The sequence below is a fragment of the Biomphalaria glabrata genome, chromosome 10 (genome assembly GCF_947242115.1).
Source record: "Biomphalaria glabrata chromosome 10, xgBioGlab47.1, whole genome shotgun sequence".
In the NCBI taxonomy this organism is placed as follows: domain Eukaryota; kingdom Metazoa; phylum Mollusca; class Gastropoda; family Planorbidae; genus Biomphalaria; species Biomphalaria glabrata.
Genome location: NC_074720.1, coordinates 21,552,469 through 21,570,811, shown reverse-complemented (window position 1 = coordinate 21,570,811; position 18,343 = coordinate 21,552,469). Strand labels below are relative to the sequence as shown.

The 18,343-nt window shown below is 31.1% G+C and overlaps 2 long non-coding RNA genes across 6 annotated transcripts; both read right to left on the bottom strand.

Moving 5' to 3' along the window:
• Positions 1 to 5,953: 5,953 nt before the first annotated feature.
• LOC106052231 (uncharacterized) lies at positions 5,954 to 9,236 on the bottom strand. 2 transcript variants are annotated; one of them, XR_008780037.1, is made up of 5 exons: positions 8,862 to 9,236; positions 8,336 to 8,723; positions 8,144 to 8,208; positions 7,931 to 8,016; positions 5,954 to 7,690 (listed from the first exon to the last, which is right to left on the bottom strand). It is a non-coding gene; the product is annotated as an uncharacterized LOC106052231 (long non-coding RNA). The 2 variants fall into 2 exon arrangements; XR_008780036.1 differs by having other exon boundaries at positions 7,931 to 8,001.
• A 186-nt stretch (positions 9,237 to 9,422) lies between these two features.
• On the bottom strand, positions 9,423 to 15,429 carry LOC106075087 (uncharacterized). Of its 4 annotated transcripts, XR_008780017.1 has the most exons (12): positions 15,103 to 15,429; positions 14,577 to 14,964; positions 14,057 to 14,435; positions 13,531 to 13,918; positions 13,011 to 13,389; positions 12,485 to 12,872; positions 11,965 to 12,343; positions 11,439 to 11,826; positions 10,919 to 11,297; positions 10,422 to 10,801; positions 9,902 to 10,281; positions 9,423 to 9,761 (listed from the first exon to the last, which is right to left on the bottom strand). It is a non-coding gene; the product is annotated as an uncharacterized LOC106075087 (long non-coding RNA). The 4 variants fall into 4 exon arrangements; XR_008780020.1 differs by lacking the exon at positions 11,965 to 12,343; XR_008780019.1 differs by lacking the exon at positions 13,011 to 13,389.
• Positions 15,430 to 18,343: the final 2,914 nt, after the last annotated feature.

Genomic DNA, 18,343 nt, shown 5'->3' with positions numbered 1-18,343 from the left:
TGATTTTGGGTAACAGTAATATTGAATTCTCCTAACCTCTCAAGCACCTGTCTCAATGAGAACATGTGACTCTGCCAATCAGTGTTGTACACACAAAGATCATCAAAATAACAAACTACTTGTTCTAAGCCTTTAAGCACTCTACGCATTGTTCTGTTAAAGAAACTAGGACTGTTTTTTAAACCAAATGGGAGATATTTGAATTGATAGTGTGCATTAGGTACTTTGAACGCTGTGTACTGCTTACTACTCTCTTCTAATGGCACCTGCCAGTAACCTTTCGTTAGGTCTAATTTACTAAAATATTTGGCTTTCCTTAGTGTGATAAACAGTTCCTCTTGATCTGGTATGACTTCTGCATCAAATTTTGTTATGGAATTTAATTGCCTATAATCAACAACTGGTCTCAAAGTTCCATCTTTCTTTTTGATTAAGATCATAGGAGATGCATAAGGCGATTCACTCTCTTCAATAATATTCATGTTAATCATCGACTCAATTTCTTCTTGTAGCCTTTGTCTCAATGCCATTGGTACATTATAAGGTTTTAAATTGACAGGCTTATCCGATGTTAGAATTATTTTAAAGGGCTCCACTTTCGCTTTTCCTGGTACATCTGATATTACGTGTGCAAAGTCTTCAAGGAGTTTTTCAACTTCATTTTTCTGAGTTTGGTTTAAGTCTTTATTAATGGTTATTGCCCTTTGGTTTATTGCTCCATTTCCATGGATTATTTCCGGTAGTTTTAATTCTTCTATTTCATTATCAATGATTTGCCCTGTTTCATCATGGTCATATTCATCAACGACTCCAATAAATGCAGCAGACAAAATGTTACTTTTACAGCTACTGTTGGCAACATTGTTACTTGATGCTTCAACTGGGGTGTAATATTTGATTAATCTGTTTACATGAAATATCTTTGATTTGTTTCCTTTCTTTACTATGTAATTTAAGTCTGATAGCCTCTTTTCTATCTTGTACGGGCCTTCCCAATATAATTTGAGCTTATCTCCCTTTTTTGGTTTCAACACTAATACCATTTCTCCTGTAGCAAAACATTTTTTTACAGTGTTTCTATCATATAGTCGTTTTTGTTCTTGCCTCGCTGTGTCTTCATTATCACATGCAATCTTAGCTGTGCTTTGTAGTCTTTCTTTTAATTCCTCAAGATTTTCAAATAAGTTAGTATAATTAGTGTCAACTTCTTTTTCTTTGGTCATAATTTTCTTCCATAGTGGTGCCCGAGTTTCATTTTCTTTTTGTTTCTTCTCTAGACTTCCTTCTATAATTGTTCCTATAATCGGAGTCTTTACTTGAGTTTCTTCCCTTTCTCTGTCCTTCATTCCTCTCGTCTCTACGGCTGACACAAACAGACCTTTTACATTGCCTATTAAAACATCAGCGACCGGCTCCGGAAATAGCACAACGATGAATTCTCCTTTCAGGTAAGGTGTGTCAAGCATTGCTTTTGCGGTTTTGTATCTAAATACTTGCCCGTCTGCTAAGCACAAGGAGCATTTCTCTGGCAAAATATCTTCTTCATTGACAAGTGTCTCTCTTACGGCGATAACGCTACAGCCGCTATCTCTCAGGATCGACGCCTTTCTTCCATTCAGCTTTCCTTCTTCTATGTTTAGCGATTCAATGGACTTGTCGTTCATAATGAAGTTAGCCACACTTTCTGGGTTGTGGTAAATCAGATTGCAAGTCCCTTGTCTTTCAGGTAGTTGCACCACGGCACATTCGGCTTGGTTGGAGTAGTTCCTTCTTGTATCATTCCTATACCTTCCTTGGTTATTCTGGTACATTCCATTTCCATAGTTGTTTCTTCTGTTGTTAACTTGGTTGCTAAATGTGTAATGTGGCCTATTCCATGTCCCTCTTGCTCTGTTGTAAGAATTGCTATAGTGGGGTCTGATGAAATTTCTTCTGGGCTCATTGTATTCACTGTTTGGCCTGATGTAGTTTGCTCTGCTAGGGCTGGTTTGGTAGTGGTAATTTTGCCTATTCAAATCTCTTCTGTCACTCACTGCGTTGGCCTGATAAATTCTCGATTTCTTGAAAATGCTTTTACTCCAACAAATCAACTAGCTTTTCCCACGATTCAGGTTCTTTATCTAGGATCTCTTCTCTTACCTCCTCGTTTAGGGCACTGAGTAGGCCTACAGAGTCTTTCAATATTAACTCCTCCAGCTGATCAAAGTTCCTTTCTATTTTCGCCGCCTCGCACCACTGTCGGAAGTTCTTTTGTAATGCCACAAAAAATTCTATTGGGCCATCTTCAATTGGGACAGTCTCATGCCATCTTTTCCTGCAGGCTTCCTCCGTCATTCCCATATAGTCTAGGAGCTCTTTTTTTTATCTTCTCGTAATCAGTGCAGTCCACTAATCTTCTCTGTGTCAGGAATTGCCTTAGTTTAGGTGTTATTTTCTCCTGCAGCTGTGCCACCCAGTCTTCTTCTAAAACCTTGTCTCTCCTAGCTGCCATTTCGAACATGTCGAGGTAACAGGGTAGATCTTCGGTTGTCATGGCAGGGAAACCTTTACTCAGTCTTGGTCTCTGGGCCGTGACTCCGGTAGTTGCGCTTGGCGTTTTATTTCTTTCCTGGGCGATTTGTAAATCAAGTTTCTTTATTTCTCTTTCGAGTTCCCTTTCTTTCTCTTTCTCCTGTCTATCTTTCTCTTTTTCCTCCAATTCCAGTTCTTTTAATCTTATCATCTGTTGCAGCTTGGACATTTCTCTTTCTTCCGCCCTCTCCAACCTTTCTCTTCTTTGTTTCTCTGCCTCACTTTCTTTTTCCATGTTTTACTTTCTAATTCTTATAATACACAGCACTCGGTACGTTTGCTACACTAAGTTTACAGAAAATTTAAAAATAACAGTCCTAGTATTTCTTTTACCTTAAATTACTACCTTAAGAATAATTATAGTGCTCTATTATACATACAATAAGAAAATAAAATCAATCCTAATTTTGCAGAATATTTTTAGTTATACAATAGATTAGAAAGACTAACTAGGCAAGTAAATGGTCAAGACAGAAAAATACAAATTGAAATAATGATCAGATTATTAGATTCAGATAGGAAGTTAGAATACGTTGATTTAAAGACTCTTGCTTTTATAGCAAAAATTGCCAACGATAAAATCAGAATGAAATGACTGAAGCCTTAAATTGAGAGGCTAGTATGACAGCAAAGAAAAAAAAAAGCAGGAATATATATGATAGTCAAATTGAAACAAATTATAATAGAGGCAAGAAAATAGAGGCTAGAAAGTAGAGGGTTCAGCTACACGAGAGGTAAAACAAATCACTTAACTTCCACTCCCTGCACGTGATCCAACCTGTCCTCGTGATGCAACGTCGGGCTGTCGCTGTCCTCTCTGTACTGGTACTTCAAACCACCGCCGTTCCTCAGGCCAAATCAAGCGGCATAACACATGAGGAAAAATGTTTTAAAATAGAATGAGTGTCAAATTACAACAATATAACATGTAGAACAATATTTGTAAGTTTAAGTAGGCCTACATCAATAACTATTTATAACTGCTCTACTTATAAAATTTCTGCGACGAGAGGTCCTGGTTTTCTTTCACAAGAGCCCCCAACTGTAAGGGAGGTCGGGGTGCTGAGTTCCTTACTACATACATATGGCTCGATGATCTAGGGTATGATTCTCAATTACACTTGTTAATACTTGCTTAACTCAAATACGAACACTTAGTATACATCAACTCTAACTCCTTATATTCACGAATATCGATAATACTTTAATACTTAATAAAGCACACAATTATATCACTCTTATGAAATACACAAAACACCAGCACACTACTCAGACCAGGTCAGCTCTCCAACTGCTAGACTGACCGCTAGAAACCTAATTGTCCCACCAACCAATTCACACACCAACCCATAAAATAAACAAACACACACACAATCTCACATCTTACACACCCACGCTCTTGACACATATCAAGAAATGCAATGACATGGAGGCCAATATGAGGAAAGCGCAAATTGTATAACGTGGTGCCACATTTTCATGGAGGACCTCAGAACAGTGGACACCAGGTGGAAAAAGACTTCAGACATTGCCAGTGATAGATTGTGGAGACAGCTTGCCGCCCAATGCGACACACGGCGTGAGAGGATCTAAGTCTAAGTAAGATGTTAATTAGATATGAAATTTTCTATTGTAGATTTAATTAGATTTTTCAACATATTTCTTTTGTGATGAATATTTGTTTTTTGTTGTATTTTATCTGTTATTCCAGTTATCCTTTTTTTTTTACTGTTGAAATGAGAATTGGAAAATCTTATAAATTAGACATTCCTTCAAAAGAAAAAATAATTCTATCCTATGCATATCCATGTGTTATTCTAGCCATGCATGTTAATTAGTATTAAACTCTGTTAATTCATTGATTTTCATTGTTGATTCTGGGCAATCCATTCCATGCCCAAATTGGCACTAAGAAAAAAGGAGCACTTGTTCAAATGGGTCCTACCTTAGGTAAAGAAATGTGCCTCTATCTTTGTGTCAATCTGTATGTTTGATTATATTGTGTTTTTGTATTCACAATTTATGGTTCAGTGTTATGCCACTTTACATTTCAGTCTTTAAATTTAGTGATTTTACTTTAAAACTACACCCCTTTGATTGTACTGTAACATTTGATGTCAATAGCTTTGTTTTCCTTTTCATAATGCACATCTTTATCAAATCTTTTACTGAGGAACATTTATATGACATAGATATATGTATAATTGTTTCAAAATAAATTAATGCAACAAGTTTTGCTTCATGGTAATGTGAAGACATGTAAAACACCATGTATTGACAATATACCACCTGAAGTCCTGAAAGAAGGAGGAAGTTTAATAGTTGACCTACTATTCAACAAAATTTGGTTAACAGCAACACCTCCCAGTGAGTGGGAAACATTTTTGCTAATAAAACTACCAAAGAGTGGAGATCTATCACAATGTGAGAAATGGTGTGGCATCACTTTGTTGTCGGTACCAAGCAAGATTTTCAGCAGAATCTTGCTTAACAGAATAAAGATAGCATGGGATAAACATTTTAGGGAAGAACAGGCCAGATTCAGAAAAGGTAAATCTTGTGCTGACCAAAACAGCAACAGTCAGAATAATTGTAGAACAATGTGTCAAATGGCTATCTTCACTTTATGCAACATTTTTCGACTTTGATAGTATCGATAGAGAATCTATCTGGACTGTAATGAGACATTACGAGATCCCAAATAAATCTTTAACTCTAATATCAAGCCAGTCCTACTTTATGGTTCTGAAACATGGAGAACAACTGAAGCCACAACAAAAAAAGTACAGACATTCATTAACAGAAGTCTGAGAAATATCCTAAAAATACACTGGTATGACAAAATAGAAAACACTGAACTGTGGGAGATGAGTGGACAGAGAAATATAGAGATGCAGATCTTAGAGAGGAAGTGGAGAGATGGATTGGTCACACCCTTAGAAAAGATACTAATAACAGAGCTAGACAGGCCTTAGAATGGAACCCAGCAGGGCACAGGATGTAGAGGAAGACAAAAAAAAAACATGGTGATGCAGTGTACCTGTACTAGATGAAGCTGAGAGGACAGGAAAGAGCTGGGAAGCCATTAAAAAACTAGCAAGAGACCGTAGAGTGTGGCATGTTTTTATTTAGGCCTTATGTTCCATGAGGAGTGCAAAGGAAAGTGAGATGATGATGATGATGTACACCATGCAGTTTTTCTCAAAAATGGGTGAAAAAATGTCATTAAAACATATAAAGTATAAAAACAAATTTGTTGACATAATTAATGTGTGTGTTTCTGGGCAAAGTGTTTTACTTTGAGTTGACAGAATTTTAGCTTTCAACAACTCATGTCTTTCTACCAACAAGCAGAACAATAAAAACTAATTGCAAAATAAAATTGGTAAAACATGATTTTAATGAAAATTATGTTACAAATACTATTTTCCATTTGTGGTTTAATTCAAGTTATTGTATTAAGATTTAAAATAACAAGTTATTATTAAAGTACAAACAACTGGGTTTGAATTGTCACATGACATTCTAGACTCATCTGTAATCAGAATCAAAGACATTGCCATTAAGTCTAAAAACTTTTAATAAAATAAACAATTCATAATAAGACATATCAAAATTAACAGAATTTTCATCTAGCTGAAATAATGCTCAGCTTGTATATGTCCAACTACAAAATACAATACCATTAAACTTTACAAAAGTCTGACACAAGTAACAAGTCTTCAAGCTAAACACTTTAAACACAAGTTAACAGGTTTTATTAACTAAATCACAACATTGCTAAGGCAAAGAATAATCTTATTGACATATAATAATAATGAAAGATTAATTTAATTATATACTATAACAGATGTTACTAAAAAGTTATACACAAGCCATTAAAAAAAAATTATTGACAAAAATAAAAAGGTATTTGTATAAAGAGAAAAAAGACTGCTAACAAATATAAAATATGCATAATTGAAGGAATGTACATTATTTTAAAAAATTATTAAATACATTAATTTCAAGACATATTTTGCTTAAGATATTAACAAGAGGAGACTGTAAATTACTTTACCCATGTCTCAATTTAATTTAAAAAATGAAGTACTGCACATTAAATTGAATGTGATTGAAGTGTTTTGGGCATGTTAAGATCCTAGCTTTACACAATAGATACTAAACTATGTCATCAGGAAAGTGTAATAGTGTATAAATGTTTTATAAATGTACATGAAATAGCCATTAAGGCTTTGTTGCCCTCATTCATGATGTTTCCTATGTGTGGTCAACCGTGACACACACGTCTTCAAGGAAACACTTCTGAAAATAAATACAAAATAAATCTTTATAAAGCATAACAAGATTTTGTCTCATCTTAAATAGTAGATTGTGACAGTTGAAACATATTCCTTATTTTCACATGCTTTCACTGTTTTCACTAGTTCCCAAACTCTAAAACTTCACCACTTCAACCAAGCAGAGGTGCTGCGGAATGCTAAGAATATTGACAGGAAGCTAAATATATATTGAAAAAGTCTTGTTTAGTTCTCTCTTACTGAGAAAAATATAACAAGGGTGTTGTGTAGCCTAAACAATATTTTAATTTGAATTGTTAAAAATGTCTTACATTTTTTTTACATTCCATACTATAAAAAGACTTGGAAATACAACAGCTTAAAAACATGCTTTAAAAAAAGAATTTAACTTATTCTTCTTTATTCAATAACTTTTGAGAAAAAAAAAATAGAAAAAGCATGGATAAAGAAGAGGAAGGAAGAAGTTGTGAATAATCATTTATAAGGGCTTCAAAATTATTATAATAATTACAAAAAAGAAAAAGAAGCATAAAAAAAAGAGACCTCAAATGCACAGGTCTCAACAGGTCTGGGAAACAAAAAATTCTCGACCTGTATGGTGACATGCATGCACTACACAAAACAACAAGGGCTTTTGCAAGAGAGGATTTGAGCCTTTCAAGCCCTCACTCAAATGGAGTTTGGTGATGACGATGAATGCACAAACACACCACTGCCATATAAATGGAATTCGTTAAAGAAAACAAAATCTTCACATTCACATGTCAGAATGACATGATGTCCGATGGTGGGCTCTCTTTTCTTCCATGTTCCATCACCTATTATAGAAAAGAAATATTTTGATCAAAAAAGAAATTAAATGCTTTATTTAACTTTGATCAAAATTTTGGCTTAAGTGTTTAATAAAAATATCACTTATTATTAAACAATCTTTTAATTTAAAAAGAAATCTACATACTATACTGTAGAAAAGTCTTGAAAAAAAAGACAAACTAAGACTATTTGCAAACACTCCACAGTCATAAAATAAAATTCATAAATAAAAACCAAAACTTCACCTTATCATCACATCACAGTAACATGATTGATTGATGGTTGGCTGGCTTTCTTTTCTTCTATGTTCCATCACCTGTTTTACAAGAGACTAAATATTAGAAGACAAAAAGCTATTTAAATTTCATAATTAATATTTTGGCTCAAGTTTATGGTCACAAATTTAACTTAATCTTGTCTTAACAACTTTTAAAACTTAATAAGAAAAAAAATGTCACCTTAATCTAAATGTCGGAGCAACTTGATTGCTTGATGGTTGGCTCTCTTTTCTTTATTGTTCCATCTGTTCAAAAAGAGATTAATTATCGAATAAAAAAAATTAAAAGCTCAATTTAACTGTCAGTATTATTATTAAGCCTTAAGTCTAAAACTTAAAGATTTCTTTTAATTTACATATTAAAAAAATGTACCTTTTTCATGTAGCATACTGTAGAAAGTCTTGGAAAAAAGAACCTCCACTGAAAAAAATACTTTGAAACTAAAAGAATTAGAATTATAATTCTTTAAGTAAAAACATGAAGAGAAAAAAAATACATTAAAGAAAAAGGACAAAAGAATATAGAACAAGAAGGAAATAGTTGTGAACAAAACATTTTAAGGTGCTTTAAAATAATTGTTCACAGAATAGAAAAAGAATAACAAATATAACCGAAGAAAGAAAGACATAGACCTCAAATGTGAAAACACTCCACAGACATTAAAATATAGCTTATAGAAACAAAAACATCACCTTAATCAAAATGTCAGAGGGGCTTGATTGCTTGATGGTTGGCTCTCTTTTCTTTCTTGTTCCAACATCTGATAAAAAAGAGAAATTAACGAATAAAAAATTAAAAGCTCTATTTAACTATCAGTATTATTATTAAACATTAAGTCTAAAACTGAAAAGATTTCTAAATAAACTATCTTTTAATTTAAATATTTAAAAAAATGTACCTGTTTCATGTACCATACTGTAGAAAGTCTTGGCAAAAGAACCTCCGCTGAAAAAAATACTTTGAAACTAAAAGAATTAGAATTATAATTCTTTAAGTAATAACATAAAGAGAAAAAAAATACATTACAGAAAAAGGGCAAAATAATATAGAAGAAGAAGGAAATAGTTGTGAACAAAACATTTTAAGGTGCTTTAAAATAATTGTTCACAGAATAGAAAAAGAAAAACAAATATAACCGAAGAAAGAAAGACATAGACCTCAAATGTGAAAACACTCCACAGACATTAAAATATAGCTTATAGAAACAAAAACATCACCTTAATCAAAATTTCAGAGGGGCTTGATGGTTGGCTCTCTTTTCTTTCTTGTTCCAACATCTGATAAGAAAGAGAAATTAACGAATAAAAAATTAAAAGCTCTATTTAACTGTCAGTATTGTTATAAAACATTAAGTCTAAAACTGAAAAGATTTCTAAATAAACTATCTTTTAATTTAAATATTAAAAAACAAACGTACCTTTTTTATGTACCATACTGTAGAATGTCTTGGAAAAAAGAACCTCCACTGAAAAAAATACTTTTAAAACTAAAAGAATTAGAATTATAATTCTTTAATTATAAACATAAAGAGAAAAAAAATACATTAAAGAAAAAGTACAAAAGAATATAGAAGAAGAAGGAAATAGTTGTGAACAAAACATTTTAAGGTGCTTTAAAATAATTGTTCACAGAATAGAAGAAGAATAACAAATATAACCGAAGAAAGAAAGACATAGACCTCAAATGTAAAAACACTCCACAGACATTAAAATATAGCTTATAAAAACAATAACATCACCTTAATCAAAATGTCAGAGGGGCTTGATGGTTGGCTCTCTTTTCTTTCTTGTTCCAACATCTGATAAAAAAGAGAAATTAACGAATAAAAAATTAAAAGCTCTATTTAACTATCAGTATTATTATTAAACCTTAAGTCTAAAACTGAAAAGATTTCTAAACAAACTATCTTTTAATTTAAATATTAAAAAACAAACGTACCTTTTTCATGTACCATACTGTAGAAAGTCTTGGGAAAAAGAACCTCAGCTGAAAAAAATACTTTGAAACTAAAAGAATTAGAATTATAATTCTTTAAGTAATAACATAAAGAGAAAAAAAATACATTACAGAAAAAGGGCAAAAGAATATAGAAGAAGAAGGAAATAGTTGTGAACAAAACATTTTAAGGTGCTTTAAAATAATTGTTCACAGAATAGAAAAAGAATAACAAATATAACCGAAGAAAGAAAGACATAGACCTCAAATGTGAAAACACTCCACAGACATTAAAATATAGCTTATAGAAACAAAAACATCACCTTAATCAAAATGTCAGAGGGGCTTGATGGTTGGCTCTCTTTTCTTTCTTGTTCCAACATCTGATAAAAAAGAGAAATTAACGAATAAAAAATTAAAAGCTCTATTTAACTATCAGTATTATTATTAAACCTTAAGTCTAAAACTGAAAAGATTTCTAAACAAACTATCTTTTAATTTAAATATTAAAAAACAAACGTACCTTTTTCATGTACCATACTGTAGAAAGTCTTGGGAAAAAGAACCTCAGCTGAAAAAAATACTTTGAAACTAAAAGAATTAGAATTATAATTCTTTAAGTAATAACATAAAGAGAAAAAAAATACATTACAGAAAAAGGGCAAAAGAATATAGAAGAAGAAGGAAATAGTTGTGAACAAAACATTTTAAGGTGCTTTAAAATAATTGTTCACAGAATAGAAAAAGAATAACAAATATAACCGAAGAAAGAAAGACATAGACCTCAAATGTGAAAACACTCCACAGACATTAAAATATAGCTTATAGAAACAAAAACATCACCTTAATCAAAATGTCAGAGGGGCTTGATGGTTGGCTCTCTTTTCTTTCTTGTTCCAACATCTGATAAAAAATTAAAAGCTCTATTTAACTATCAGTATTATTATTAAACATTAAGTCTAAAACTGAAAAGATTTCTAAATAAACTATCTTTTAATTTAAATATTTAAAAAAATGTACCTGTTTCATGTACCATACTGTAGAAAGTCTTGGCAAAAGAACCTCCGCTGAAAAAAATACTTTGAAACTAAAAGAATTAGAATTATAATTCTTTAAGTAATAACATAAAGAGAAAAAAAATACATTACAGAAAAAGGGCAAAAGAATATAGAAGAAGAAGGAAATAGTTGTGAACAAAACATTTTAAGGTGCTTTAAAATAATTGTTCACAGAATAGAAAAAGAATAACAAATATAACCGAAGAAAGAAAGACATAGACCTCAAATGTGAAAACACTCCACAGACATTAAAATATAGCTTATAGAAACAAAAACATCACCTTAATCAAAATGTCAGAGGGGCTTGATGGTTGGCTCTCTTTTCTTTCTTGTTCCAACATCTGATAAAAAAGAGAAATTAACGAATAAGAAAATTAAAAGCTCTATTTAACTATCAGTATTATTATTAAACCTTAAGTCTAAAACTGAAAAGATTTCTAAACAAACTATCTTTTAATTTAAATATTAAAAAACAAACGTACCTTTTTCATGTACCATACTGTAGAAAGTCTTGGAAAAAAGAACCTCCATTGAAAAATACACTTTGAAACTAAAAGAATTAGAATTATAATTCTTTAAGTAATAACATAAAGAGAAAAAAAATACATTACAGAAAAAGGGCAAAAGAATATAGAAGAAGAAGGAAATAGTTGTGAACAAAACATTTTAAGGTGCTTTAAAATAATTGTTCACAGAATAGAAAAAGAATAACAAATATAACCGAAGAAAGAAAGACATAGACCTCAAATGTGAAAACACTCCACAGACATTAAAATATAGCTTATAGAAACAAAAACATCACCTTAATCAAAATGTCAGAGGGGCTTGATTGCTTGATGGTTGGCTCTCTTTTCTTTCTTGTTCCAACATCTGATAAAAAAGAGAAATTAACGAATAAAAAATTAAAAGCTCTATTTAACTATCAGTATTATTATTAAACATTAAGTCTAAAACTGAAAAGATTTCTAAATAAACTATCTTTTAATTTAAATATTTAAAAAAATGTACCTGTTTCATGTACCATACTGTAGAAAGTCTTGGCAAAAGAACCTCCGCTGAAAAAAATACTTTGAAACTAAAAGAATTAGAATTATAATTCTTTAAGTAATAACATAAAGAGAAAAAAAATACATTACAGAAAAAGGGCAAAAGAATATAGAAGAAGAAGGAAATAGTTGTGAACAAAACATTTTAAGGTGCTTTAAAATAATTGTTCACAGAATAGAAAAAGAATAACAAATATAACCGAAGAAAGAAAGACATAGACCTCAAATGTGAAAACACTCCACAGACATTAAAATATAGCTTATAGAAACAAAAACATCACCTTAATCAAAATGTCAGAGGGGCTTGATGGTTGGCTCTCTTTTCTTTCTTGTTCCAACATCTGATAAAAAAGAGAAATTAACGAATAAGAAAATTAAAAGCTCTATTTAACTATCAGTATTATTATTAAACCTTAAGTCTAAAACTGAAAAGATTTCTAAACAAACTATCTTTTAATTTAAATATTAAAAAACAAACGTACCTTTTTCATGTACCATACTGTAGAAAGTCTTGGAAAAAAGAACCTCCATTGAAAAATACACTTTGAAACTAAAAGAATTAGAATTATAATTCTTTAAGTAATAACATAAAGAGAAAAAAAATACATTACAGAAAAAGGGCAAAAGAATATAGAAGAAGAAGGAAATAGTTGTGAACAAAACATTTTAAGGTGCTTTAAAATAATTGTTCACAGAATAGAAAAAGAATAACAAATATAACCGAAGAAAGAAAGACATAGACCTCAAATGTGAAAACACTCCACAGACATTAAAATATAGCTTATAGAAACAAAAACATCACCTTAATCAAAATGTCAGAGGGGCTTGATTGCTTGATGGTTGGCTCTCTTTTCTTTCTTGTTCCAACATCTGATAAAAAAGAGAAATTAACGAATAAAAAATTAAAAGCTCTATTTAACTATCAGTATTATTATTAAACATTAAGTCTAAAACTGAAAAGATTTCTAAATAAACTATCTTTTAATTTAAATATTTAAAAAAATGTACCTGTTTCATGTACCATACTGTAGAAAGTCTTGGCAAAAGAACCTCCGCTGAAAAAAATACTTTGAAACTAAAAGAATTAGAATTATAATTCTTTAAGTAATAACATAAAGAGAAAAAAAATACATTACAGAAAAAGGGCAAAAGAATATAGAAGAAGAAGGAAATAGTTGTGAACAAAACATTTTAAGGTGCTTTAAAATAATTGTTCACAGAATAGAAAAAGAATAACAAATATAACCGAAGAAAGAAAGACATAGACCTCAAATGTGAAAACACTCCACAGACATTAAAATATAGCTTATAGAAACAAAAACATCACCTTAATCAAAATGTCAGAGGGGCTTGATGGTTGGCTCTCTTTTCTTTCTTGTTCCAACATCTGATAAAAAAGAGAAATTAACGAATAAGAAAATTAAAAGCTCTATTTAACTATCAGTATTATTATTAAACCTTAAGTCTAAAACTGAAAAGATTTCTAAACAAACTATCTTTTAATTTAAATATTAAAAAACAAACGTACCTTTTTCATGTACCATACTGTAGAAAGTCTTGGAAAAAAGAACCTCCATTGAAAAATACACTTTGAAACTAAAAGAATTAGAATTATAATTCTTTAAGTAATAACATAAAGAGAAAAAAAATACATTACAGAAAAAGGGCAAAAGAATATAGAAGAAGAAGGAAATAGTTGTGAACAAAACATTTTAAGGTGCTTTAAAATAATTGTTCACAGAATAGAAAAAGAATAACAAATATAACCGAAGAAAGAAAGACATAGACCTCAAATGTGAAAACACTCCACAGACATTAAAATATAGCTTATAGAAACAAAAACATCACCTTAATCAAAATGTCAGAGGGGCTTGATTGCTTGATGGTTGGCTCTCTTTTCTTTCTTGTTCCAACATCTGATAAAAAAGAGAAATTAACGAATAAAAAATTAAAAGCTCTATTTAACTATCAGTATTATTATTAAACATTAAGTCTAAAACTGAAAAGATTTCTAAATAAACTATCTTTTAATTTAAATATTTAAAAAAATGTACCTGTTTCATGTACCATACTGTAGAAAGTCTTGGCAAAAGAACCTCCGCTGAAAAAAATACTTTGAAACTAAAAGAATTAGAATTATAATTCTTTAAGTAATAACATAAAGAGAAAAAAAATACATTACAGAAAAAGGGCAAAAGAATATAGAAGAAGAAGGAAATAGTTGTGAACAAAACATTTTAAGGTGCTTTAAAATAATTGTTCACAGAATAGAAAAAGAATAACAAATATAACCGAAGAAAGAAAGACATAGACCTCAAATGTGAAAACACTCCACAGACATTAAAATATAGCTTATAGAAACAAAAACATCACCTTAATCAAAATGTCAGAGGGGCTTGATGGTTGGCTCTCTTTTCTTTCTTGTTCCAACATCTGATAAAAAAGAGAAATTAACGAATAAGAAAATTAAAAGCTCTATTTAACTATCAGTATTATTATTAAACCTTAAGTCTAAAACTGAAAAGATTTCTAAACAAACTATCTTTTAATTTAAATATTAAAAAACAAACGTACCTTTTTCATGTACCATACTGTAGAAAGTCTTGGAAAAAAGAACCTCCATTGAAAAATACACTTTGAAACTAAAAGAATTAGAATTATAATTCTTTAAGTAATAACATAAAGAGAAAAAAAATACATTACAGAAAAAGGGCAAAAGAATATAGAAGAAGAAGGAAATAGTTGTGAACAAAACATTTTAAGGTGCTTTAAAATAATTGTTCACAGAATAGAAAAAGAATAACAAATATAACCGAAGAAAGAAAGACATAGACCTCAAATGTGAAAACACTCCACAGACATTAAAATATAGCTTATAGAAACAAAAACATCACCTTAATCAAAATGTCAGAGGGGCTTGATTGCTTGATGGTTGGCTCTCTTTTCTTTCTTGTTCCAACATCTGATAAAAAAGAGAAATTAACGAATAAAAAATTAAAAGCTCAATTTAACTATCAGTATTATTATTAAACATTAAGTCTAAAACTGAAAAGATTTCTAAATAAACTATCTTTTAATTTAAATATTTAAAAAAATGTACCTGTTTCATGTACCATACTGTAGAAAGTCTCGGAAAAAGAACCTCCGCTGAAAAAAATACTTTGAAACTAAAAGAATTAGAATTATAATTCTTTAAGTAATAACATAAAGAGAAAAAAAATACATTACAGAAAAAGGGCAAAAGAATATAGAAGAAGAAGGAAATAGTTGTGAACAAAACATTTTAAGGTGCTTTAAAATAATTGTTCACAGAATAGAAAAAGAATAACAAATATAACCAAACCAAGAAAGACATAGACCTCAAATGTGAAAACACTCCACAGACATTAAAATATAGCTTATAGAAACAAAAACATCACCTTAATCAAAATGTTGGAGTGACTGGATTGCTTGATGGTTGGCTTTCTCTCCTTTCTTGTTTCATCTTCTGTTATAGAAGAAATTAATTTTAAAATAGAAAACAATCTTTCAGGTTAAGTCTAAAATTTAACAAGCAAAATTTGAAAATTCTTTTTTTATTTTTAAAGTGTATCTATGTATTTAAAGGAGAACTCTGCTCTTAAAACTATATCTAACAAGTTATTTCCCTTATTTGACATCAAACAATATAATTTATTATAAATATTTAATTGAGTGACAACCTCCTTTGTATTTGACCTTTGTTGATTTTGAGAAAGCCTTCGACAGTATTGACAGAGACATAATCTGGAGACTGATGAATCACTTTGGAATTCCAAAAAATTCACCAATATCATTAAACAGTTATACGATGACTCACAATGTCAAGTAAAACACAATGGTAAGCTGACCAACCCCTTTCAAGTAAAACAGGAGTAAGACAGGGATGTATGCTTTCACCCTTGATATTTTTGCTGGTGATTGATTGGGTCATGAGACAGACAGTCTTAGATACCGTAATAAAAGCGGCATACAATGGACACTAACACAACATTTAGAGGACATCTGCCTCCTCTCCCATACACAACAAAATGCTCAGACCACTCTAGGAAAAAAAAATAATGTACAAGTTATTTCCCTTATTTGACATCAAACAAAATAATTTATTATCAATATTTAATTGACTAATTGAGAATTTTTGTTTATTGATTCATATTTTGTTAGGTACAATAAATAATTGTTTAAAGTATCAAGTTGAATGAGAATATGTGAGGGAGAAATAGCATTCACTATTATTTAAGAGGGGACTAAACCCAACAAATTTAACAAGTGAATACTGAAGTATTTGTTTCCCTTGTTTGTATCAAACAAAATAATGTATTGCGGTACCAGTAATTAATTGTCAAATTGGTTACTTTTTTTTTTATTGATTCATGTCTTGCCTATGCCAATAAATAATTGTGCAAAGTTGCAACTTGATCAGATAATGGGTGTGGGAGAAATAACATGTACCTGAGACAAACAGACAGATAGAGTGAGTTGATATAAGCTTTGTAAAAATTGAGCAGAAACTTTTATTTTTACCCGTTTCATATTCCACACTACAATCTTAAAACGGGAACATCAGTCTCTTGGAGACTAACTAAGAGAACAAAAACGTTGATGATAAAACATCTACTCCACAAAAACCCCATTCACACATACTGTTGTGTGAACAGTTCCAATAATGTATGTCACTACTGTTGTGTTAGAATATGTATGTATGAAAGTATGTGTTTCTCCACTCAAATCCCAACCGTCATCCTACAAAACAAATCACTATGCTGGTGATGCAGAGTTAAAGAAAGATGTGTACAAAAACTAACCTCACAGAAATTAACCCTTCATACCTTACAGTATGTTGGGCAACCTATTTCTGAGAGAAAGGACTCCACCAGAGTGTTGTATTCCGAAACAACAAACTCTTTGTTTTCCCCAGCTGATGCCAGGTACCCATTTAGAGCTAGGTCAACTCTTGTTTCAAGAAAAGATCTGGTCATTACAACCAAGATTTGAACCTCAGACAACCAGGTAAGCAGCAGAGTGTGCAATAACTCCACTACCATGCAGGCCTCTTCAAAAATGAGAAAAAAAAAATTAACTTCACCTTAATCACCATGTCTCAGTGACATGTTAAGTTCTTGATGGCTGGCATCCTTCTCTTCCATGTTCCTTCACCTGGAAAAGAAAAGACTAATTATTAAGGAGTCACTACTCTTTATGGAATAAAGATAAAAACACAGTTCTGCAACTGCAATTATTCATGTCTAAATTTTTGTTTATCATTCATTCTACTTGTAACTAACAAAGATTTAAATGGATACAAATTTTTTTACCTCTTACACATTCCAAACTAGAGAGTTTTGGATCAGGAACCACATTAGCTGAAAGAAAAACTTTGAAACTAAAAGAATTAGACATATTCTCCTCAAGTCAATAACTTAAGACAAATAAATTAAACATCTACTCCACAAACCCCATTCACACATACCGTTGTGTGAACAGTTCCACTAATGTATGTCACTACTGTTGTGTTAGAATATGTTTGTATTAAAGTATGTGTTTCTCCACTAAAATCCCAACCGTCATCCTACAAAACAAATCACTACCCAGGCCCCCATCTAGTAAAATTGGCTGCACAACAGAATGGGCCATAGTCCTTTTCAGAACTATAGAATCCATCTATCGGCTGCCAAATTGAAGAGATTATAACCTTGAGCACCCAAAGTTATACCTCTTTTAAATCATCTAACAGAATAAGAAATGGCAGACCTAAGCACCTAAGTCTGTATTTCTTTTATATCTAAGCTAACCTAACCTAAGAAAAAGCAGCATTAAGAAACTTAAGGCTGTATTTTTTTTTAACTGTATGTCTCAAATAACCCTGAGTGGAGAAAAGATGTGTCGCTATTGAGGAGAAGAGCGTTTGTATGCTGGTGATGCAGAGTTAAGGAAAGATATGAACCAAAACTAACCTCACAGAAATTAACCCTTCATACCTTACAGTATGTTGGGCAACCTATTTCTGAGAGAAAGGACTCCACCAGAGTGTTGTATTCCAAACAACAAACTCTTTTATGCCCCAGCTGATGCCAGGTACCCATTTAGAGCTGGGTTAACTCTTGTCCCAAGAAGAAATCTGGTCATTACAACCAAGATTTTAACTCAGACAACTAGGTAAGCAGCAGAGTGTGCAATAACTCCACTATCATGCAGGCCTCTTCATAAATGAGAAAAAAATCAACTTCACCTTAATCACCATGTCTCAGTCACGTGTTAAGTTCTTGATGGCTGGCATCCTTTTCTTCCATGTTCCTTCACCTGGGAAAAAAAAAAAGACTAAT